The sequence below is a fragment of the Accipiter gentilis genome, chromosome W, assembly GCF_929443795.1.
Source record: "Accipiter gentilis chromosome W, bAccGen1.1, whole genome shotgun sequence".
In the NCBI taxonomy this organism is placed as follows: domain Eukaryota; kingdom Metazoa; phylum Chordata; class Aves; order Accipitriformes; family Accipitridae; genus Astur; species Astur gentilis.
In genome coordinates, this window is record NC_064918.1 from 20,385,515 (window position 1) to 20,410,647 (window position 25,133).

Consider the following 25,133-nt stretch of genomic DNA (forward strand, 5'->3'; position numbering starts at 1 on the left):
CAGATTAGTTACATTCTAGCCTATTCTAACTTTTGAGTGCTTTGCTTTGCAACTACAGTAGTCTTTTACTGTAGTTTTTAACATGTAACTATCATTGAACTTGAAACTGAAAGGCGCTTTCACAATTTATTAATATTTTTGATGTTTTCACAAGCCTGCAAATAAAGTTATATCCATCTATCCAGAAAGTCCAGCAGAAGCACAGTAAAAAAGACTAACATTAAGTACTATATATGGTTGAATTACCTTGTGACTGTAGAGGTAAATAAGCTTAGGATCTATTTGCATGGATTAACTTGCAAATTCAGGGACAGCCTACAGAGAAAGAACTTGTGAAAAATCATGGAATACTTGTCTATGTGATAAATAAAATCAGCAATAGGTGAAACACATGTCTTATTTGTCTAATTTGGGCATGGGGGCGAAGCAAAACAGGGTATAACCAAGAGCCATCAGTTGTTATATGATGTTTGTCACCTGGTTCTACTTACCATATTCCAAATATTTCAGTAGAATTTACTAAACTGCCAGTTAACTAGATCTTGAGAGACAAAATGTATCTACCAGAAAATAATTCTGAACAACAAATTACTTTCACTCTTGACCTTGTACAGAATTGATTCTCAAATTATACAAGGTCCCTGTGCTCTAGTACATTATGTACCTCTTCCCAGTATATCTGGGACATATCTTTTCTATAAAGAAACAGTACTCATATCTGAATAATCATTTCAAAACATTCTTGATTCTTACGGTTATTATCAGAGATTATTTAACTGTCAGAAGGACTCCCCCTCATATTGTCTTTGGCATTTGCTTTGCCTTGCATAAATAGAAGCAGTGCAATAGTAAGATAGGCTTTTATTTGCTTTTATATTTTAAGAAACCACTTTACCTCTGAGTAGATTGATCCATACTCAGAATACAGTGTTGTATTTCCTTAATGGAAAGCTGTTTAATCACTCTGGAAGAATTTCCCATGCTTTTTCCTGTCTTTTATGTAGCTGCTGCCCAGTGTTGCTGAAGGGCACTGTTCAAATGAAATTACACTAGACATCATGTTGTATATCTATTATACCATTTAGTTTAAAAAACATAAACATGTGTTGACTGTGTGGCACACTGTGGTCTTTTACATTTTGACAAATGTTCATGTCAGAAAAGAATTAAAATATTTGTAAATGTTTGAAAACATTGCTGATATCAAAATGCAAATGCTTCCTTCAATGTACCTACTAAACTTCTTTCTAACCCTTCTTTCCATTTTAAAGGGAAATGAAATTAAAATACAATAGCAAAACATGAGTCAATGTCAGCCTGTGGATTCAATAGGGTTGTTATTGTCTTCGACCATCTTCATCTTCCCCAAAACGTTGCTGAGCAGAGGAAGCCTAAGCAGAATAAGCAGAAAGCACGAATTTCAAGCAAGGCTTCTAAATTCTCCTTGTGATATAATTCAGGCAACAAAAGTCACACTCGACTTGCAGCTGAATGTACTGCCCAGTGTCTTCAAGTTGTGGTCTTTCCTCTTCTAGCTCCTATGAATCATGCATTCATATAATGGCTCAGCTTAGGCAGCAAAAAGATGTCATTATTTTCCTCGAAAAGAAGAGCTGTGCATTCAAATCCCTGAATATTAAGAATAACTGAAGCTCAGGTTTCCTCTTTCCTTTGGGAATCGTTTAGATCTTATACAGAAAGTAGATCCTGGAACTTTTTCCTTTAGTGCCTAATTAGAAGCTGGAGATATATGTTCAAATTCAGGTGAAAGTCAGATTGGAGGGAGCATTTCCCCTTCTACTTCTTATTCTGTCTAAAGTGAGTCCCATGCTTAGGCACCTCTCCCTTTTCAGTTGAGATTCAAGATCATGAATTCTATCCTTGCAGAGAAAAGCAGAACTTTTAGATATTTCAGTGCTGAGCATCACAATGTTCATGTATATTTTTGGGCCTTTCCCATCGCACTTTACATCAGAGGACATTTAGAGGTAGTAAGTAATGTGCTTCCAAAAGCATTGATGCCATCCTTAGTACACATGCAGACTTACTTCAGGTATGACTTTCCTTTTTCTAGGAAGTTAATTCCATACTGCTCTAACCATTTTTCCATTGTTGCTCAAAAGTTACTTTTACGTCCTATGGGAATCAGCTCAAGTTTTCCAATTACTTTAATGGCAGTGAACAAGGCTGCATCTATCAGATAGCATTAACCAAAAAAGACCTTTGAATTTCTCATGGCTGTAAGCATGTCAAGTATTCTGGTTTTTTTTTTTAGGGAAAACATGTTCATTCTCTAGGTTAAGGTTTTCTCTTAACATTTAAGGTAGCATTTTCAAAATAGAACACTTTTTACATTCTCAAAACTATCTTTGGGTTGTGAACACCCACAATAAACTCAGTACTTACAGATACTTTCAAATGTCAGCTGAGCTTTTTCTCCTAGGATTTAAGTGTTAAAACATTGGCATTGAAGGTTAAAGTCTGTCCTTGCTGTCTCTGAGAATTCTGTTTAACTAAGTACAGGCCAGGTGAGATTGGCATTTTTAAGGTGGATGTGTAGCAGAGTAATTCCTCCTTTTTTTCCCAGCAGGATAGCTACTCGTGGTGGTGTCTCACAAAGCTCTCACATGACCTGGATGAGAGCTGTGCAAAAGGTACAAAAGTGTATCACTGGTACAACCAGTTCAAAAATATCGATTACAGAAGAGGCAAGACCAGCAGTGGAACAAGCGCTGTGTCACTTCACATCCTTGGCAGAGAGATGACTTTTAACACCCTAGGTAAGTCGTGTCATTGCGCATGTCATCAAGAGTCATAACAATGTCATATATTTAACTGACAAACCTCCAACTCCTTACCGAGCATTTAAGGAGGGTGAATACAACTATGTCAGCAGGAAAAGTGGCTGTCATTTGACAAACTGACTTTCCTACCTGAAAAAGACATATGACATGTATCAAAATGAATGTTTGCTGGAGATAGCTTATAGCTCTCTGAGACAGGTATAAAATGTGACTGTATGAAACGGCAGCCTTCCTTTTTTTGATGTCTCCACCCCTCAGGGCAGGGTGTACCCCTGGTCTTAACCAGATGGTACACCAACCTGTATTTTTGTTTCCTCAGTTAGAATTTAAACACACCGGTAACAGGTCAACAGGAGCTCGCAGAGGCTGACTCTGAGTCAAAATATTCCTTATCTGATGATACACAAGTATTTTGCCTGTGTGAGAGACAAGATCTCCTGGATCCCAATAATGTAGGTACTCAGGCAAGTACTGTGTTTCAGGTATGTTTATCTCATCTGTCAGCCACGTCCCAGCTGGCTGCTGCTCACTCAACTTCAGCGAATGAGTGTAATGGCTTTGAGACTCTGCTATCTGTGTATTTTAACAGTAAAATAAGAAAGATTTTCCAAGTAAGAGCTCCATGGCATGGATGTTTCAACTTTAAGTAATTGATAATGTTACTGAATAATTTTCTACAATATGTGCAATACCTCATTCCATAGACTGATCACTTCTACCTTAAGATATAGAGAGCCAGAAAAGCTCTCGTAGTCTAGGCAAAGAGAATTTGCAAAAAAGCCACCACCATTTTATAGATATTTCTTATATATATATCTCTTATATATATATGTATTATATATATAAGATATATATAATATATATATCTTATAGATGTATATCTATGTATATCTTTGTATTTAATTTTTTAACAGCGAACCCAAAGGACACAATCATCTCAAACAAAATGTGTTTTACCTCTTTTATCCCCATATTTCAGTCAACCTGAAATATAATTCTAATGTTTTGCTTACAAACTGAGTAATATTATTCTATAAAGCACAATAACAAGCATGGACTATCCACAACACTGCTAATGCAATCACTTGAGAAAGAACAGAGGTGAAGAATGGTTTGTGTCTGTACATTTCCTGTGAGACACCTGAGGAAGAGGAAAACCTAAATAGAACCCTTTGCTGAAAGAGACAATCCAAAGCAGGCAGGAATACCTTGTTCTAGGATGCTAGCACTTTGATATACAGGAATAAATTTATATTAGAAACTTGGAAGAGTTCAGCCTGAAAATATGTATACTGTTCTGGACTGGGGCTCATAGCTTCTGGATTAATGTCAAAATTTCTGTCTTTTGGGAAGAAGTGAACGTCCCATCCACATCTGTGGATCCTAATAACGTGATGATTGTCTCCATCATACATTTGCAAATAAGAATAAATTTTTCAAATTAATTGCAAGAGATCCAGTCTAATGTTACCATTAGCTTATCCCCTCCAGCAGTACACATGTAAGATTATTGTTAAAGGTAGTATGCTTCCACCTTGGCAGAATATTTTGGAGACCGTTAGCTGTGGTTAGCTTATAAATCTAAATTTTTGTGAGAAATTGACTCAGGTAGTATCAGTCCCATATGTTGAGCTATTGTTTAAAAGCTAATAGAACAGATGTTAGAATCATATAATACAACCATTGCAAAAACAATGAGGAGGTTGTCTTCTTTTTCTTTTTTTTTTTTCTTTTTTTTTTTCAGTGCAAAGTATGTAGGCTTCACAGTAATTTAGTGTAAGGTTAATTTAGTGGAAATGCTGAAACACCCTTTCCTAATTAAGAATACATAGAAATCAGAAATGTTTAAGAATGTTGTACCCTGGGAAGAGCAAAGATGGAGGCAGAGATGAGTAAAGCATTTTAGTAATGTTGCACAGGGATAAGAAAATTCTAAATTAGTAAGTTGAGATTCTTGTGGTAAGGAATGTTTTTATTGTTGAACAGGCGTACTTAACATGGGCTCAGGGCACCCTTCCCAAAAGGGACCAGTCAAATTACTGAAATAGTCCCTGATTTGTATTGCTGAGAGGACCACAATGATTTTTGTGAAAAGTGCCTACACCCCAGGGAGTCCTCAGGGTCACCAGAATTTAAGTTTTGGGTTGTATTTTTTTCTCCTCTCTCTTCATCTGTTTTCTATAAGTGGTCAGTTCCTGAAAGGTGGTAACTGAGTACAAAAGCATAACCTGAGACTACATGTAAAAAAATCCCTAATTAGTGTGGTTAAGATAATAATTTTTTATTTTTCTGCCTCAGCGGCACACAAATCTCATAGTAACTTCATGGTTTCCATCTGATTTAGGATGGTCTTCCTGGTATAAGCAAGTTCACAGCAGATGTTGTTGTTGCTCCATTAAAGATCTTCTTGCACATACGGAGTTATATAAGACAAACCTGAGGTCAAAACCTGCACGTTTCCTAAATATCTCACAAGGATTTTTCTAGCTGATTACCACTTTTAAAGTAGATGTGGACATTTGAAACATTTGGCCTTTTTCAATACCTGCAGTATTTTTTTGATATTTTGCCTATAAAGCAAGAATTTCCTTTTCTAAGAAACATCTCCAGATGCTTCTTGTTTCAAAGGGGAATGACTGATGCTTATTATCCCTGGATGACATTCCCAAATTTCTCATTGAAACATCTGTATTCAGGCAAAGATTGTTCCTCTGCGAGCAAGACTTTGCAGGTGCTGTTATAGGATTTCCTGGAGATAGAAAGTATACAGTCTGAGTGACAAAGAGCTATGAAAAAAGAGATACCACAGGATAAATTCACAGATGGTGTTCTATCCAAAAGAAAATGGATGGAAAATTTCCTCAGACATTTTACCACTTCACAGGTGCTATGCACTCTCACTGAGCTACTGATTCTAGTTATGTTTTAATTCTTATTACAAATACTTTCAAGGAAGAATCCTTTTAATTCACATTTTACTATGTGCATACGCAAACTTAAATATAAGCCCATAACAATGAAACTATAAACTATCCTGCCTACTAACCTGCTTTAGTTTCTGTAGTATGTGTATATGACAGTTAGATAGAGTGAACAAGAAGTGTGCTGCAAGGCCACTGTTGTAATAACTGTTAAGATTCATGGTAACTTTCAGCTTACTTTGGATGCTTGTTTTGAAATTATACACTGAGCAAAGCATCATGCTATAATAATTCGCCACTGTCTGAGCTACCCAGAACAAAAAGACTGTATGGAAACTTCACTTTGTGGTAAACATGGAACATTTGAAGAAATGTATAATAAACCAGTGGTGAAGTGTGTTGCTTGACATGGGTAGTATGCTCACTGTTTCTAAAAGAATCCATATGAATAGTATATGAATAGTGTATAAAGAACTAAATTTTCTCTTAGCAGCACAAAGAAAGACAAAACCTGGTCTGGCTGAGTTTTGGAAGATAAATTTGGATACCTAAAATGAGAAAGCCAGCTACTACAGATCCAAGGTAGTTTACAGTTCTTCAACTCAAAAAAAAAAAAAAAAAAAAAAAAATATTGCAAGGATCTTATTGCAAACACCTTCTGGAAATAGTAGCAACTGAGACAGGTGGGTGATATATATGGTCTGAGAGCAGTTTTCAATTTTAGGACGTAGTTTTAGGTTCAGACTGCAGACTGGCAGCAGGAGCTCAGACTTGTACTTCATGTAGTGGGAGCTTGAGACCATTACAATACATATTGTAAAGCACAGATATTTGCAAATCAATTTACACACAGTAAATCATACTGCTTAGGATTCTTATTGATAACTTTCATGATCATTGACTAGCTCTAGAAGGCCACATTGGGTTTGAGAACCATTGGCTCAGTAAATTGAAGAATATTTCCTGTATCTGTCTCACGCTCCATGGAAAGAAGCAGTTTCCAGGGCTCATGACCGTACACTTTTTCCTTCAAAACAGACGCAAGTAAAACTTGAAAGTTTCCTTTTCTGTATTTTCTTCCAGCTTAAAGATTTAACTTCAATTAGAATTATTTTTAGTCTCTTAGGGAGGAAAGAGAGCACTTACACATCATCTTAAGCACCGCTTATGAGAGAAAATATTTTTAGTTCTGGAAACAAAATATACTCTTTTAATGGAAGAAGTATGTATCTCTAAAGTCACAAACTGTCACTCACTAAGGGAAGGAATACTGGTTTCACATATTCAAAATCACTCATATAGATGTGTAAAATGAGCCTTCTAGCTGACTGACAGATTGCCTTTAAACAGAAGAGAATTAAGGAGAGATGGTTTCTTTATGTATTTTTTTTTAGTTTGTTTCTTGAAAAACCGAATAAGTGCCTATAAAAAGCCTACCAAATACATTTAAACTCATATATTTTATTTCATTTCAAATTGACTTTTTATGAGTTTTTTTACATGATAAGGAATTTATATTTGTCCAATTCATACCGCTTCCCTGCATTTCGGCAATCCCTTTGAAGCCAGTACAGTGAAAAGCAGAATTGGACCAGACACCTTCGTACTTGAATACACTGACTGTGCACTACTTCAAGACAGACATCTGTAGTTGTACCACTATAATATATTCTAGTATAAATATTGCAAAATGGGTATGAAACTGTATTTGAGATCTTTTAAGGAAAGTAGAATAATGCACTCGTGTGCATTTTCTTCCCATCTTCAAATGTATAAAACACTGCATTGGCTGATAGCTTCTTGTCAAGAAATTTGCCTGGATTTAAAGACTCTCATTAATCTCTTATTTTATTGGAGCCATATTAAAGAACATGATATTCATTATATGCAATATATTTCTTTGTTATTGTTATATAGTTACCCCTCATATACAATGCATACTGAACAATTATTGATCTTAAACTTTATATATCTCCCCATACTTGACAATTTTCATCCAAGAGGTTTCATTACTGATCCTGTTAGGTGAAAAAAGAGTCAGCAGAATACAGTTCATACTTGAAAATTGTGCGTGGTGAAATACAGTTGTCATATTGCTGTTTTAATTATCCTTCACTGCTGAAAGATTAGAGAAGAAAAATCTATTGTATATTTTCTGTTAGACAAGAATATGCTACTGATTCAGGATCTGATCCAATTCCCTTTAAACTGGGTATACAGACTATCACTGATTTCAAAAGGAGTTGGATTGACCAACAGTATTTGCAGTGTGAAACTGGATATAATCATTCCAAGCTTAAGTAAATCAAATTCTTTCCTGTTTAAATCTGATTTAACTTAGACACTTTTTTTCCCCCCAGAAATGTGCAGCACTATCACTATTGTCAAAGTTCTGTATTAATTTAGCAGGAAAGGTTTTAGATAATATATTATTACTAAGTATATATAGCAGGGAAACAAGTAAAATAAAACAGTTAAATGAAATTAGGCAGGAGTAGGGTTGCTGTATTATTTTAAGGAGACTTTTCTTACAGTTTCACTCAGCATCAATCTCAATGCCTGTCAGAAGATTTCAGGCAAGCTACACCAGAACTGCTCATCAAATGGGTTTGGACCTCAGAAGTATCAGAGATCCTGCTAATGTCAAAGTTACAGGATTAAGCCCTACATGTGTGATGCAGTAGAATTATGGATTATTTTGATTTTTTTTTTTTTCCTTTGCCATAAATTGTGATCTTTATTTTTGGACGGACTTTCTTCCAACTCTGTGTGGTTAATGGAATGTTTATTCAGTAGAAACAATTGGGCTCAAAATCCTCAACTTGATTTATAAAGCAATACTTAAGAAAGAACTAATCGAAGTAATGTGGTTGTGGCGGTGTGCTCCCCCTCCCCTCCTCCCCCCAGCCTGTATTTCCCATAATCCTGCTGTAGTGATAACCACCAGTGGTGGTCTGGTTGTGATGGTCGCGTCTGGCTCAACATGGATTCGGGTGAGGCAGAATAACACAGTAGCCAAGGGCTAATTTGAACAATGCGCCCACCCAACCACAGTGCTGGCCAACGTCTGACTCAAGCCAAATTTGGAAGAAACTAACACCTGTAGTCGGTATGTAAATATGACTGTAAGTCAATTATCTCGCTCCATAAATAGCGGAGAGCCCAGGGCTCGTTGAGCTCTCCTGCATGGCAGCGGGCTGCGCGCCAGGATCTCCCCTTGAGCAGGGACACCTCTCAAGGTGACTCCTCGAGGATGAGAGATTCCTTGCCGCAACAGGTTCTCAGTAAGTGATTAGTAGCATGCTAAACTTTGAAATCTTAGCTAAGTGATATAAAGGATTGATTGCACATATATAATCCCTTAGACCTAAACCGTTGACCAAGTCTGGGACTAGGAGTGGATCCAGGTGCATCTAGACTCCTCTCTGAGAAGGAGTTTAGAAAGCAAGGGGTCTGTTCTGAACCTCGTCACTCGACGGGAGGGTCTCCCTGGCTGACCCTGTCCTCTATGCAGTAAATATCGAGTGAACCTTGCCATCGAATCTTGTTAAACCACTGTCACATTCACTATCAAACTTTGTTAAATCACTGTTCTATGCCCCTAAATATATTGCTACTTGTCTCTTACAAGTGAAAGGTGTCACTCCATCCGTAACAGTGGTTTTATGATTTTTTAATCAAATTTGTTCCTCCCAATTTTGTACAGGTCACTAACAAAATACTGAGTCTTGAGTCTAGCCATGGAAATTAATCTGAAGAAAAAACCTCTGCAAATCCAGCCCATTTATATTTTGCTATTAAACTTTGTGAGTTTTAAAAGAGTTACTAGCTAATTTATTGTGAAGTGACTGAAACTGGAAGAGGCAATAAGCAGAATGGATTATTCATTTGTAAATTTATGATAAACCAGCTACATTTCAGCTGCTTTTCTGTACTGAGTTGATACTGACTTACGGACTTAAGGTATTGTGATGGGTTGACCCTGGCTAAACACCAGGTGCCCACCAAAGCTGTTCTATCACTCCCCCATCCTCAGCTGGATAGGGGAGAGAAAATATAACAAAATGCTCGCGGGTCGAGATAAGGACAGGAGAGATCATTCACTATTACCGTCACGGGCAAAACAGACTCAATTTGCAAAACATACTCAATTTATTACAAATCAACCAGAGCAAGGTAATGAGAAGTAAAATGAAATCTCAGAACACCTTCCCACCACCCCTCCCTTCTTCCCGGGCAGAAGTACCCTCCCGGATTTCACCACCAAGCCCCCCCAGCGGCACAGGGGGACAGGGATGGGGTTTATGGTCATCACACGTTATTTTCTGCCGCTTCACCTCCTCAGGACGAGGGCTGATCACACTCTTCCCCTGCTCCAGCGTGGGGTCCCACCCACGGGAGACAGTCCTCCACGAACTCCTCCAACGTGGGCCATTCCCACGGGCTGCAGTTCTTCACAAACTGCTCCAGCATGAGTCCATTCCACGGTGTGCAGTCCTTCAGGAGCACACTGCTCCAGCGCGGGTCCCCCACGGGGTCACAAGTCCTGCCAGAAAACCTGCTCCGTGGGCTCCTCTCTCCACAGATCCGCAGGTCCTGCCAGGAGCCTGCTCCAGCGCGGGGTTCCCACGGGGTCACAGCCTCCTTCGGGAACCCACCTGCTCCAGCGTGGAGTCCTCCACGGGCTACAGGTGGATATCTGCTCCACTGTGGACCTCCCTGGACTGCAGGGGGACAGCCTGCCTCACCAGGGTCTTCACCACGGGCTGCAGGGGAATCTTCGCTCCGGCGCCTGGAGCATCTCCTCCCCCTCCTTCTTCACTGACCTTGGTGTCCGCAGGCTTGTTTCTCTTACATGTTCTCACTCCTCACTCCAGCGGCAGTTTCTCTCCGTCCCAACTTTTTTCCTTCTTAAAAATGTTATCACAGAGGCGTTACCACTATCACTGATTGGCTCGGCCTTGGCCGGCGGCGGGTCCGTCTCAGAGCCGGCTAATATGGGCTCGCTCTCTCTCAAACACAGGGGAAGCTTCCAGCAGTTTCTTACAGAAGCCACCCCTGTAACCCCCCCCCCCCCCGCTACCAAAACCTTGCCAAACAAAACCAATACAGGTATTATCAGTACCAAATACTGATATATGGAGATCAGACATGTGAAAAATAACGCATCTGTTGTGATCAATAGGAATGTCATTGATTATGGTAAACAGAGGATAGATTATGCTTAGTAGTGGTCCACTCGAGACACTAAATGTTCTGGTACTCAGCTGTACCTCATGATTAGAAGGCAGATTAACTTAATAGAAAATATGTTAATCATTCCACTTTAACTGCCCCACCACTATAGTAGTTTAAAGTGACCAGAAATCTGTATCATACTTGCTAGATAAATGATAACAAAATATGAACCTTTAGAATATTTTAGGGAATGCAGGCGTACACCCAGGCACATGTAAATTAATTAAAAAATATATACAAACGCATGTACGTTGACAGTAGTACATGGTCATACCTATTTTTCAGTTGTTAACACTTTCTGAGTGTATGCTATTTCTTAAAAAATTAAATGTGGTATGATTTAGTAGCTAACAAAAAGCAGCAGACTTCAAACAGCTTAATAGCCACATGAATCCGGTAACACAGACGATGACTGACCACATGCTCTTCCCTCCTGTGCCCTTGCACATTCTATAAATAATATTATGCAGTTGTTCATTCAAACAGTCTATCCAAACTAAAACATAATCAAAGTTAGGTAAAGATATGATTGTCTCTTTTGGGAATTTATAGAAATGCGCTCTCTGCCAGTATTAAACAGTACATTGCTCAGTTCCTCAAACCCAAATCCACAGAGCTTCTGAAATTAATCAGCCTGAAAGCCAAATGAATCCCTTGGTTTGATTCTTTCCATGTTGAAGATCCTTGATTTGATTCATGTCAGATTTTCATTTAATGGTTTGACGGAATAAAAGAGGGAGATGCACCAGACAATGGACATCATTGATTGCTCTGACAAATTTAATTCCTGAAATAAATGAATAGCTTTTACATTGAACCTTGAAGCACCTGGCTGTATTTTGACTTTGTATTGCCCTCCTGATGTTTAACAATGAAATCTTTCTGTCTTGTATGGCTCACATTTTAAAATAAAAATAGGATGAGCGATACTACACTGTACCCCTTGTTTGTTTTCTTCTTCTGGTATCTTCTGTTAGTTCATAATGGCTGTTCTGGACGGGTTTTATTTTGCATTTGTTAATCAAGCATTGGAATGCTGCACAAGTATCATAAACAAAAAATTAATTACTGAGTACATTTTATCTCCTTTCAGGAGTGTTTTTGTTATGTAAAATGCTCAATTACATTTGCACTTTTTACAGAATGCTCAGCTATTGTGTAGCAATTCTTTGGTTGTTTAGCGATATAATTTCCTAACAGCTAATAAAGGGACATTCAACAACTGAACCAGGCAGTCAATTTAGATAGGAACATCCCAATTATTTGCACTTTTTTGGCAGGTAGGCAGCTGTGTAGGCTGGTTGTTGCTTTCTGGCTTTGATAATATTTGTTTAAAACCTTTCTTAGTCTCTCCCTTTCCTGGTAGTCCATTGTCTTTTTCTCCCCACTCATCCATGATGAACTTCACTGATGTACATAAAGCCTGTTAAAATCCAGGCTTAAAAGAGGAAAAAAAAAAAAGGTTTCTTTTATTAGTCTGCCTTGCATGCCTGTTTGTTATCCTTTACTGATTTCTGTTCAAATACTATGGCTTGCCTAAGTATCTTACCCAAATTGGTGAAACAGGCTACTGTTGTTTGAGTCTTTGCTTTCATTTTTGCAATTTCTTTCTTTTCTTGCTAATAAGGAGTCTAACACTTTGGATTCCATGGGTGTGACAAATGTTATTGATTTTTTTTAACTAAGCTCATATTTTTCATTCTATATTTAAACCATGTACATCAAAGTGTTTTATTCTCTTGCCTTTTGACCAGTTTCAGCAGCAAGATACATTCCTTTTGAGTTTGATGATGAAGGGAGAAATACGGACAACCTGGATTTCTGGTCAGCTTAGTTTTCAGTTTTTAGCACCCATATCATTGCTTAATATTAGTTTCCTTATTATTCTAGTGCATTATAAACACTAAATGAGATGGGCGAGATTTGTATTACTTAAAAGAGCTGTCTGACATACATAGGAGGTACAAGGAAAAAGACGAAAATTCCTTACAGATCAAAGAGATTTGCAAAAAGCCTTGCTTCCACAAAGAGCCTAACTTTATATATTGTAAAAGACACAATGATGCTTGAAGTCACTTATCATCCAAAAATTTAGGAAAGATCTGAATCCATTCTGCCTATACCTAGAGAATTTAGTGAGGTTCTGAAATTAGCATATAGCTTCCTTGTGTAGTGGAGAGAAACTGATATTTCTAGAAGGCTTTCTACAGCTAAAACTTTTTTTGTTTGACTGGGTTTCTTTTTTCATAACACCACTTCACATTTAGGAATTAATTATTGACTATGGTGGTTCACTATAGCATATAGATTCAAGAGTTTTAGATGTATTTTCTTCTCCTTTTCAAGTTCCTACTTGGTATCATATTGAGGAACTTCATTGTGGAATTAATTTTAACATGGCGTCTAAACCTATAAAGATTATGTGAGCATTCTATATAATATATTTTTTCATTTAGAGTAATTATCCTGAGATGAGAAAGCAATTTACACTAGAAATTAGAATTAATCTCTTTCTAGTGACAAAGCAATCATAATATAGTAGTCAACTAATGCATTCAAGAGAGAGGTGGAAGGAAACACTTTATTTCTGCATTCTTAATATTCTCAACTTTTTTGTTCTGAAGTAAGCATAAATTAAATAAAAGGGAATCAAATGCTAAAATAATCCAGTGTTAGAGTTTAAGTTATATGTGATAGATATTTAGCATAACTCTTGCTAGGACTTGACTCAGCTGCAACAAATGCCATACAACAGGCCGAATCCTGTCAGAAACTTCTAATTTTGAGTGGAATTATTTTGGATTTGCTCTCGTTTAACTGAGAAAAATCAACAGTACAGTATAACAGCATTTGTCTTCTATACAAAAGAAATGCCACAAGTATTTTGAAATTTTGTGTTAAATATTTTCATATAATGATGCATGTGTAAGGCATCAACTTCATAAATACACATTATTTTAATATTTCATATTAATGCATATATTGTAATTAATCTTTGGATGAGAAGGAAAATAGAGGTCTTAATTGACCTCTGACTGGCTTTTGTGTAGACATTTCAGCCTTGCAAAGGATATGTGAAAGTCACTATTCTGAGATAGTGCAGCTTTACGTTACCTGAGTTCATAATCTTTCCATCAGTATATACAACTACCCAAAGTAGTATAGCAATCAGTAACAAGTAATCATAAAAAACTGTATCAAGTATTATCACCTTCATATATTGCCATATATATTTCAGTGATATGGATAATGTTTTCTGAATGTGGATTATGGCTATATTTCAGCAACAGCATAAAGACTTGTGCAATATGAGCTTTTCTAGCACTTAATTTAACCGTGCTCTTAATATTATTAAAAATGGGAATTTCAGATTACTCTTGACCAGAAAGGGTGCATTTCTGTTATCCCCAGGGCAAAACCCCAATAAAGACTTCTGTTACATCCCTCGTATTTAAAATAATGTATTTTGTCATTAAAAATGAATTTACAAAGTTATTTCACGATACCTTGTCGAGCTTCCATTTTCTAGCATTTTTATGAGTCAACTGATGTCGGGCATTATTGTTAACGATTACGGAAGAAGTATGTGTATGATTAATTGTAACTTCTCTTAGTAACAGAAAGATAAGAAGTGTTTTAAAATAAATCTAGCTCTTCAGGTCCTTAGAGAAATAATGGAAAAAATATGTAAGAACCCAAATTCAAGCAGCCTTTAAAAATTAACTTCACTTGTATCTTTTTAGAGACTCTCCTCAGTGGTGTTTTGTGGCTCCATTTCAGAATAGAGAAAAACAAACAAATGAAGGAAAACTAAAACCCCAACAGTATAGTAAGTTATAAAGCTTATGGCAGCAGTGATTGAAAAGTGGTGTCTGTATTCTCTCTGTGCATTGGGCAGCGAGCTTTCATTTCATACATCATTTATAACTTGCTTTTGTGACTCCACAAAGTCAGTACAAACCTTTTAGACAATCAGATGTATGTATTTGTTCTGAATGTTAAAAACTCCCCTTTATTTTTCATTTAAGAGTTTTCATTAAAATCCCTGGTTTTCAGATGAGAACTTTAAATAGGTTAACACAGCCTCTCTTGCTATGGCTTAAATATTTTCAGGATTAGTCATCACCTTAAAATGTGGGTGTATATTCAGTTTTTCAGGAAGCTGAGAAAAATCCACTTTCCCTTTTTTTTTAGTTTAATGCCAGATAGTGACATGCTGTTCTCCGTGGTGAAAAAAGAGGGATGGAGGAATGATGTAAAGTGTTTTTTTAATGTAGACACACATAAAAACAAGCTACTCTTTACAATTTTAAGACCCACTAGTCTACACTGCCACCTACACAGCAATCTAAGGAATCATTTTCTCTCCAAAAAGCCTTGAAACTTTCCCCAAAGTAACCTTTTACTTGCATTCACTTTAAGTTTCTGTTCCAGGTTTTCAAGTTCTCTCCTGGCTTGAACTTTGCTTAATGTGCTGGCTTACCACCTCTCTCTCTGTTCCAGCCTCGGCAGCATTAGCTACAGGTTTGTCCAGTCCTCCATACCTCTCTTGTTTCTACGCATTTGGTAAATTTATTCTCCCAGCTATTATCTAACAAGCCACTTTGTTTTTGTCTTTGGAACTCCACTCTAAGACTGGTTTACCAGCATAGATATAACCTGATCATCCCGTATAGGCTTAAATCTGCACTAGGATACTATCAGATCCAGACCATGAGCTGAAATATTAGAGTGGCATAGCACTAAGTTGTTAGTAAGATCCCCAGCATTATTTTAGTTCCATCCAACCAACAATATCTCATGCAATGCATCTGGGGGGTTGGCATCATCCCTAGTATCCCTTCCACAGTTGTGGTAGTAGTACCATAGAAAACAGGACTGGAAGAGACCTTAAAAGGGGATCTGCTCCATCCCCTGTGTCAAATCAGGATTAATTAAGCTCAATATGAATCAAGAATGTGCCCTGGCAGTCCGTTGCAGAACCAGCCTGGGGTGCTTCAATAGCCAAGTCCTAGCATAACCTGTCTAATGCCAATTTTATAAGCCTCTAGCTTCCTCATAGAAACATCCCAGTGATTCCAAGGCCAACACTGCTCTGGTAGTGATTACCTGAAGCAGCTTGACCTGTTAGACAGCAGCACACAGCGCAAATCCACTGCTTTAGTAGCCAAGAAAGAAGAGAAAAACTGATTTGCTATCTTGTAGAAAAAATGACTTGCAAGTATAGGGGGAAAAGCATGCTAAGTGTCTATACGTTCATAAAAGTTTGCAAAAAAAAAAAAGAAAATAATGTTCTCCATGTGCATAATAGCAAAGGAAAAACAGAATTAAATTACAAAAAAAAAAAAAAAAAGTTCAAACATTACATAAATGGCCATAAAAAGAAGGGTAGTGAAGCATTAGAGAAGATTCTCTGAAGAACCTTTATTACTCAACGTCTTTGAGAAAAAACTAGACACACCGGTCAAGGATGACACAGAATAGTCTGTAATGGAACAGGGTTAGAATAGACAGTCACCTGAGGCCATTCCCACCTCATTCTTTGGGATAAACACACATTTCTTTTGTGATCCACTGCAACTCTTTGGTCACATTTTGCAGTGAAATTCAATCTAGCCTGCTGTTTACCATTTTGAATATATTCATAGATGAGTATGCCTACCTAGAAGAAACATTTTATACTTCCCTCTTTTGTAGTTTATTTCAAGCCATTCCTCTAACTTGTCAACAGGGTTGCTTAATATAATCCTGTATTCCAGACTGCTTACTAATTTGCCTAGCTCACAGATAGAAGTAATTCTTTAATTCATCTTTCAGGTCCTATTTTTGTATGGTATTAGATCCAAGTACATGATCACTACAGTATCCGACACGCATTGACTTCATACACCCTCTCAGCAGGCATGTAAATTGAGAATTATCCAGCCTGAGCGGGGTGTCGCTGGTTTAACCCCTGCCTGCCCTGCTCCAGCTTCAGCTCGGGGGTAACAGAGGGGTGAAACCCCCTCCCTGTCCCTGCCTGCCAAACCACAGGCAGCCCTGTGTGTCCCTGGGGCTGGGGGCCACCGCCAGCCTGCAGCTGGCAGCTCGGGAGAAAAAAAGTGTGATGTGACAGGGAAACCTATAAATATAGCACCAAGCAAAGCCCAAGCCTGAGGAGAAAGAAAACGTCAATGTCATACTTCTCTCAGCAGAGACCGGCGGATGCTGACAAGTCACTGTGACCCCCTGTCTCCCATCCTTCTTGAGAAGGGCTGAAGCATCAACCTTAGGACCCAGAGGGACATTGGAAGTATAATCATAACATCAGAGGAAAGGCATAGATGCTAGGAAGACTTTAAAAAAAGCCCAACAATTTAACTGCATTATTAATGAGACTATGGCCTATAACATGACTTTGAGTGTAACAACATGCCTTCAAATAATTTCATCTAGTACATATTTTCCCCAGATCATAAATATTTAAATTAAATCAAGCAGGAATAACACTTCAAAATTGAAAATTTTTTTCTGGATCACTTCCAGTATTATCACTGTGAAGCTGTGTTATTTTTTACATGCTGTTTTTCATGTTGTTGATAGTAAGTGACAAAAAAAGTCAGACATTCCTGGTTAGTATGAACAGTTGCCACTGCCTTATGCATTATGGAGTCCTGAAGTCCAGAAATCTGTGACCACCATTGGCCCTTTAACAGGAAAAGGTAGCTCAGGGCAGTTCAGTCTAGTGAAACATTTACTGTAAGTTGATTGTTTTCCTTTCTTCTGTGTATGTGTTTAAACCTAGACGGAGGTCAGATGCTTGAATACAGTCTGGTTTGATAAAATACTGAGTAGAGATCATAAGGTAAGATAAAAATATTTTCCGACTTATCATTGTAATATTTATCTCAGGTTTAGTTACATGCCACATGTTGCTTAAGTGCACGTATTGTCCATATGCATCACTTAAGTGTGTACACATCCTCATATACATGTCCAAAGACCTCTAACTCTATTTTAAAGAAGCTAGAAGAGCCCACGTAACAAATACCAGTGCATAAATGTTTCATCAAAGACCATTTCTCTTAACAGACTATGATGGGTTAACCCTGGCTGAACACCAGGTGCCCACCAAAGCCGTTCTATCACTCCCCCATCCTCAGCTGGATAGGGGAGAGAAAATATAACAAAAGGCTCGCGGGTCGAGATAAGGACAGGAGAGATCATTCACTATTACTGTCACGGGCAAAACAGACTCAATTTGCAAAACATACTCAATTTATTACAAATCAACCAGAGCAAGGTAATGAGAAGTAACATGAAATCTCAGAACACCTTCCCACCACCCCTCCCTTCTTCCCGGGCAGAAGTACCCTCCCGGATTTCACCACCAAGCCCCCCCAGCGGCACAGGGGGACAGGGATGGGGTTTATGGTCATCACACGTTATTTTCTGCCGCTTCACCTCCTCAGGACGAGGGCTGATCACACTCTTCCCCTGCTCCAGCGTGGGGTCCCACCCACGGGAGACAGTCCTCCACGAACTCCTCCAACGTGGGCCATTCCCACGGGCTGCAGTTCTTCACAAACTGCTCCAGCATGAGTCCATTCCACGGTGTGCAGTCCTTCAGGAGCACACTGCTCCAGCGCGGGTCTCCCACGGGGTCACAAGTCCTGCCAGAAAACCTGCTCCGTGGGCTCCTCTCTCCACAGATCCGCAGGTCCTGCCAGGAGCCTGCTCCAGCGCGGGGTTCCCACGGGGTCACAGCCTCCTTCGGGAACCCACCTGCTCCAGCGTGGGGTCCTCCACGGGCTACAGGTGGATATCTGCTCCACCGTGGACCTCCCTGGACTGCAGGGGGACAGCCTGCCTCACCAGGGTCTTCACCACGGGCTGCAGGGGAATCTTCGCTCCGGCGCCTGGAGCATCTCCTCCCCCTCCTTCTTCACTGACCTTGGTGTCCGCAGGCTTGTTTCTCTTACATGTTCTCACTCCTCACTCCAGCGGCAGTTTCTCTCCGTCCCAACTTTTTTCCTTCTTAAAAATGTTATCACAGAGGCGTTACCACTATCACTGATTGGCTCGGCCTTGGCCGGCGGCGGGTCCGTCTCAGAGCCGGCTAATATGGGCTCGCTCTCTCTCAAACACAGGGGAAGCTTCCAGCAGTTTCTTACAGAAGCCACCCCTGTAACCCCCCCCCCCCCCCGCTACCAAAACCTTGCCAAACAAAACCAATACAGGTATTATCAGTACCAAATACTGATATATGGAGATCAGACATGTGAAAAATAACGCATCTGTTGTGATCAATAGGAATGTCATTGATTATGGTAAACAGAGGATAGATTATGCTTAGTAGTGGTCCACTCGAGACACTAAATGTTCTGGTACTCAGCTGTACCTCATGATTAGAAGGCAGATTAACTTAATAGAAAATATGTTAATCATTCCACTTTAACTGCCCCACCACTATAGTAGTTTAAAGTGACCAGAAATCTGTATCATACTTGCTAGATAAATGATAACAAAATATGAACCTTTAGAATATTTTAGGGAATGCAGGCGTACACCCAGGCACATGTAAATTAATTAAAAAATATATACAAACGCATGTACGTTGACAGTAGTACATGGTCATACCTATTTTTCAGTTGTTAACACTTTCTGAGTGTATGCTATTTCTTAAAAAATTAAATGTGGTATGATTTAGTAGCTAACAAAAAGCAGCAGACTTCAAACAGCTTAATAGCCACATGAATCCGGTAACACAGACGATGACTGACCACATGCTCTTCCCTCCTGTGCCCTTGCACATTCTATAAATAATATTATGCAGTTGTTCATTCAAACAGTCTATCCAAACTAAAACATAATCAAAGTTAGGTAAAGATATGATTGTCTCTTTTGGGAATTTATAGAAATGCGCTCTCTGCCAGTATTAAACAGTACATTGCTCAGTTCCTCAAACCCAAATCCACAGAGCTTCTGAAATTAATCAGCCTGAAAGCCAAATGAATCCCTTGGTTTGATTCTTTCCATGTTGAAGATCCTTGATTTGATTCATGTCAGATTTTCATTTAATGGTTTGACGGAATAAAAGAGGGAGATGCACCAGACAATGGACATCATTGATTGCTCTGACAAATTTAATTCCTGAAATAAATGAATAGCTTTTACATTGAACCTTGAAGCACCTGGCTGTATTTTGACTTTGTATTGCCCTCCTGATGTTTAACAATGAAATCTTTCTGTCTTGTATGGCTCACATTTTAAAATAAAAATAGGATGAGCGATACTACACTGTACCCCTTGTTTGTTTTCTTCTTCTGGTATCTTCTGTTAGTTCATAATGGCTGTTCTGGACGGGTTTTATTTTGCATTTGTTAATCAAGCATTGGAATGCTGCACAAGTATCATAAACAAAAAATTAATTACTGAGTACATTTTATCTCCTTTCAGGAGTGTTTTTGTTATGTAAAATGCTCAATTACATTTGCACTTTTTACAGAATGCTCAGCTATTGTGTAGCAATTCTTTGGTTGTTTAGCGATATAATTTCCTAACAGCTAATAAAGGGACATTCAACAACTGAACCAGGCAGTCAATTTAGATAGGAACATCCCAATTATTTGCACTTTTTTGGCAGGTAGGCAGCTGTGTAGGCTGGTTGTTGCTTTCTGGCTTTGATAATATTTGTTTAAAACCTTTCTTAGTTATCACAAACCTTGATAGCCCTGTCTAGATGTCATAGTCGTAGAAGGCTTTAAGTTAGAAGAGTCTCTGGAAGTCACCTAGTGCACTCTTGTTCAAAGCAAGGTCAAATTTGGAGTTATGCCATTTTGTTCAAGGCCAGTTGACCTTCATGCATCTCTAGAGACAGAGAATTCACTGCTTCTCTGTGAAAACTGCTCCCATGCTTGCCTACATCCCTGTTGAAAATGTTTTTTCTTAAAATCTAATTAGAATTTCCCTCACTGAAACCTCTCTCCACTGCTTCTCCTCATGTTGTTCATCTTTAAGAAAAGCCTGAGTCTGTTTTCTCCATACCCAGCCATTAGGTAATTAAACATGGAAATTACCTCCCCCCTGTGCATCTTCTTCAGGCTGAACAAACTGTTCTCTCAGCCTTGCCTCATTCCTCTGGTGCTCCAGCCCCTTGATCATCTTGGCAGCCTTCCTTGGAGCTTTCTCCAGTCTTCCAATATCTTTCTTGTACTGCAGAGCTCCAAACTGGACACAGAACTTTAGATTTGGGCTCACACACTGGATAGTCAAGTAATCCCATCAATCTGCCAGCTATGGTTTTATTAATGCAGCCCCATATGTGGTTTATCTTCATCCCTGCATGGGCACACTGCTGGCTCATGTTCAACCTGATGCCCACCAGGAATCTGGGTCCTTTGCTCCAAAACTGCTTTCTGCTCTGGTCAGTGCCCAACCTTTCCCGTTGCTGCCTTATTCTATCCCAGGTGCAAGACTTCTCATTTCCTTCTCCTGAATTTTATGGTGTTTCTTTCTACCCGCATGTCCAGTCAGTTGAGTTCCCTTTGAATAGCTTTCCTCCAGGATACTGACTGATTTTGTGACTAAATAAAGTACTTTGCTGCCTTTACAGGAAATAACAAATTGATATTTACAATTAAAGGCCACACACATAGTGGGTACAAATTTATACTTCATTTAAGGTCCTAATTCTAAATTTCATTAAAAATGTTGGTACATCACACACAAATGAGAAAGAAATATGCATGTGGGTCTAAAGCAAAACCATATTCAAACTCTGCTGCACTTTTGGAGCCATGAAAGTATCTTTAAAAAGTCACCTCAAATACTTTAAGTTATGTGAGGTTTTTTCAGTTAATGTCTGTGATAGTGAAGAAGAATATTGTTTTGAAAGTTTCCTGCAGATATGTTGTGTATTTTCTGAACTTTGTTGGAGGTAATAAATTAGCTGTGGGATAATCTACCAATACATCCAAGTTTATTTCAAGTTTCTATGCACTTGTTGCATACTTTATATTTCACTGAAATTTTACTCTCCTAAGAATATGACTGGCCATCAATAGCAAACATCAGTCTCACCACGTCAAACATAATGAAAAAAGCAAAATAACAAATGAAAAAGCTGATGCTAGATATTCCTATGGGTTCTACTTGTATAGAAACCACAAGTTCTTAAGGTTTAGCAAGTAAATCTGAATTTGACAGGGGTTGGAGTTTTTTTATTGTACTGTGGAATATTATCTGTCAAAATGTGGCCCATGAAAAAGAATACTACCAATATAGGCTGCTAACCTAAGAAAGTCATTCATGCTATGACATTGAATACCATGGAAAACCTACTGTTCATCACTTTTTAAATCTTCTGCTACCAAATAAAATGCAGGTGAAAATCTAAGGCTTCTTGCTGAAAAAAGGAAGAAAATTGAAACCACATGAACTGTTTTCATTCCCTTGCAGCATGAACTAGCTAGATAAGATCTCAAAATCCAAGCAGTGCTGTGATGGTGAATATATACTGATTTCAACAAAGTCTTTAAACAAAATCAGAATGATAAAAGGCTCCAGAGAAAAGCTGGTATACTCTGGACAGAACACCATATCTGTGGCGACTTTGAATTATGGTGCAGAAGTTGGACTATGTTTTTCTCCACTGGAGTCACAAAAGCTGAACACTATGTGGAACTGACTTCATCTGCTAATTTTAAATCTCTAAACATCAAGCATTGTGGTAAGAGTGTTTTATTTGTTCTCAGTTCTTCTAAGAACCAGTTTCTACTGAAGGCATTGGATTCTTGTGTGCACTGCCTATTACAAGAAGTCATAAGCTAAGACAAAAATGAGCCAAGTATCTGCCAAACTTTTGGGTCATTAGGTTACAGGTGATTAGTAGCCATGAACCACATCTGATATTAAATGTCTTTGACAGCTTCTTTTTAAACAGCAGTCTGGTTTATGCTACAGATTATTAAACAATCAAAAAGCATTTAGTACTAATGAAGCTTCTTTATTTATTATATAAATAACAAGATGTCTGTTAAAAATCTTTCATTGCATCATTATGCCTTGGTGAAGGTGATGCTTTCAGTTTGCAGAAAGAGTAAATCTTTACAAATAGTTGCTATTGATTTATTACAGAAAGTTTCCAGGGTCGTAAACTACCAACCTCCAATATCTTTGGCACATGAAATAACAGACAAATAAGGTCTTGCCAGTATTTCACACAAAGATCTCACAGCACCATTTAGAACCTTTGGTAGTCCTCTTTCTGTCTTTCTGTTGCTTTCCTGTTTTCTTCTGCGTTTCATAAGAATAGAAAAAATCTGTGAGTAATGATTTTTCAAAAACTTAAAATATGAATAGAATATGTATTTTTAACAGATTATAGAGCTGCATTCAAAACACTTTCTCTTCCCCCCCCCCCAATTACTCATTTTCCTAAGCCTGAACATTTCCTAATTCTGCTCAATTATAAAGTAGTTAAAACTACACTACCAAGTTCCTAAATTCAAAACTGGAACACATTTCAACACATCAAAAAATGTGTTTTAACAAGAAATCAAAATATTTTGCATTAGTTGATGAACAGAGTGTGTATTTTAATACTTGCTTTCACCTAATTTTATTCTCCAACAAGGATTAATAGACATTGTAGAGATGAACTTTGGTGTGGCTGTAAAGGAAATGTATGCATTATTTTGGTGTAACTGTACTATTTGCTGTGTTTGCCATCAAGAAGCCTGATTAAGAAGTGTAGTACTCTTCTCATGTATATTGTAGCTTCTGTAATCTGCACTCTCATTAACAGATAAAAAATCTAAAGACATCTAACTCTGCCATAATTTATTGCTGTGCAAAGTCTATTTACTGATGATATACAACTAGAGATCATGCTGGTTTTACAGTTACAGCCTCTAGGACAGTCTTATAAGAGATACTTAGTTGCCTAAATGGGCAGATAAGTGCCTGGTAGCATTTGCAGGGTCTCCTAGCCTTCATTTCAGTAAGGCTAATGAAAGGCTAGTGGCATAATGAAAATGCCACTGGAGGCTTGTCTGCATTTTTAGGTAGCTAACTACCTTCTGAAATCAAGTTCATTCTTTGCCTGCATTTCCCATCAGTGGTTTGGTCTTCATGCGTGCAATTCAGGACAAAGATGGGGTTCCTGCCATCATGGCCACCTGTTTGTCCAGCAACAATATGGTTTTGTAAGTACTTGCTTAACATGTGAAAGCATCACATCAGAATCTCCTCGCTGCTTGATTCAGACAAGTAGCATGTCAGCAAAAACATGCTAAGACATCATTACTTCTGTCTTGATATTGTAGTTGGAATTTCTTTCAGTCCTCCCTCTGCCTGAGGTTATAAGATAATAAGGGGCAGGGGAGGGTTGAACCCTCATCTTTAACATCCCTAGCAATCACTATAGTCTTGCAAAACTACAGTCAGTCCAGTCCATGTGATATTGTCCATTGGTCTGATTAAAATTTCATAATACAATGCAAGGTAGAGTTGCTCCAACAGATGTGTCTAAAAAAGAGAAGCAGGAACTCTTGCCAGCGTGCACCTTAAGAAAGGAGCCATTGCTGAAGTCCTTGCTGAAATGTACATTCAATGTGAAGTAAAAGAGGAGAGTGAGAGGGATACCCAGTGCAGGAATACCTAGAGGCCAGGATAATATCTTGGAAGCAAATGTTATTTTTCATCTAAATGAGACAAATACAGGTTTTTCAAAACCACTTTTTTTTCAAGAAAAATAAATGCCTTACTGAAAGCTGTTGGCTATTTAGTGGAAACATGTATAGATATGTAGGAAGGACTTCTGAGATAAAAATGAGAACACTTTTATAAACTCAGATATGCTGGTTTTCTGGCTAAGTCATTTCCCAAGGTGAGTTGACCTTGGACAGCTTCCTGACCCCCACACAGCCACTCTCTCACTCCCTCTCCTCTCAACAGGAGGAGGGGAGAAAATAAGGTGGAAAAGCTTGTGGGTCAGAATAAAAACAAGGAGGTCACCTAGCAAGTGCCATCATGGGCGAAACAGACTTGACTACGAGAAGTGTATTTTAATCTGTTGCCAACTAAAAATAGAGTAGGATGGTGAGAAACTAAAACCTCACCTCCCTTTCTTCCCAGTCTCAACTTCGCTCCTCCATTCCCGACTCCTCCACCTCGTCCTGCTGAGCAG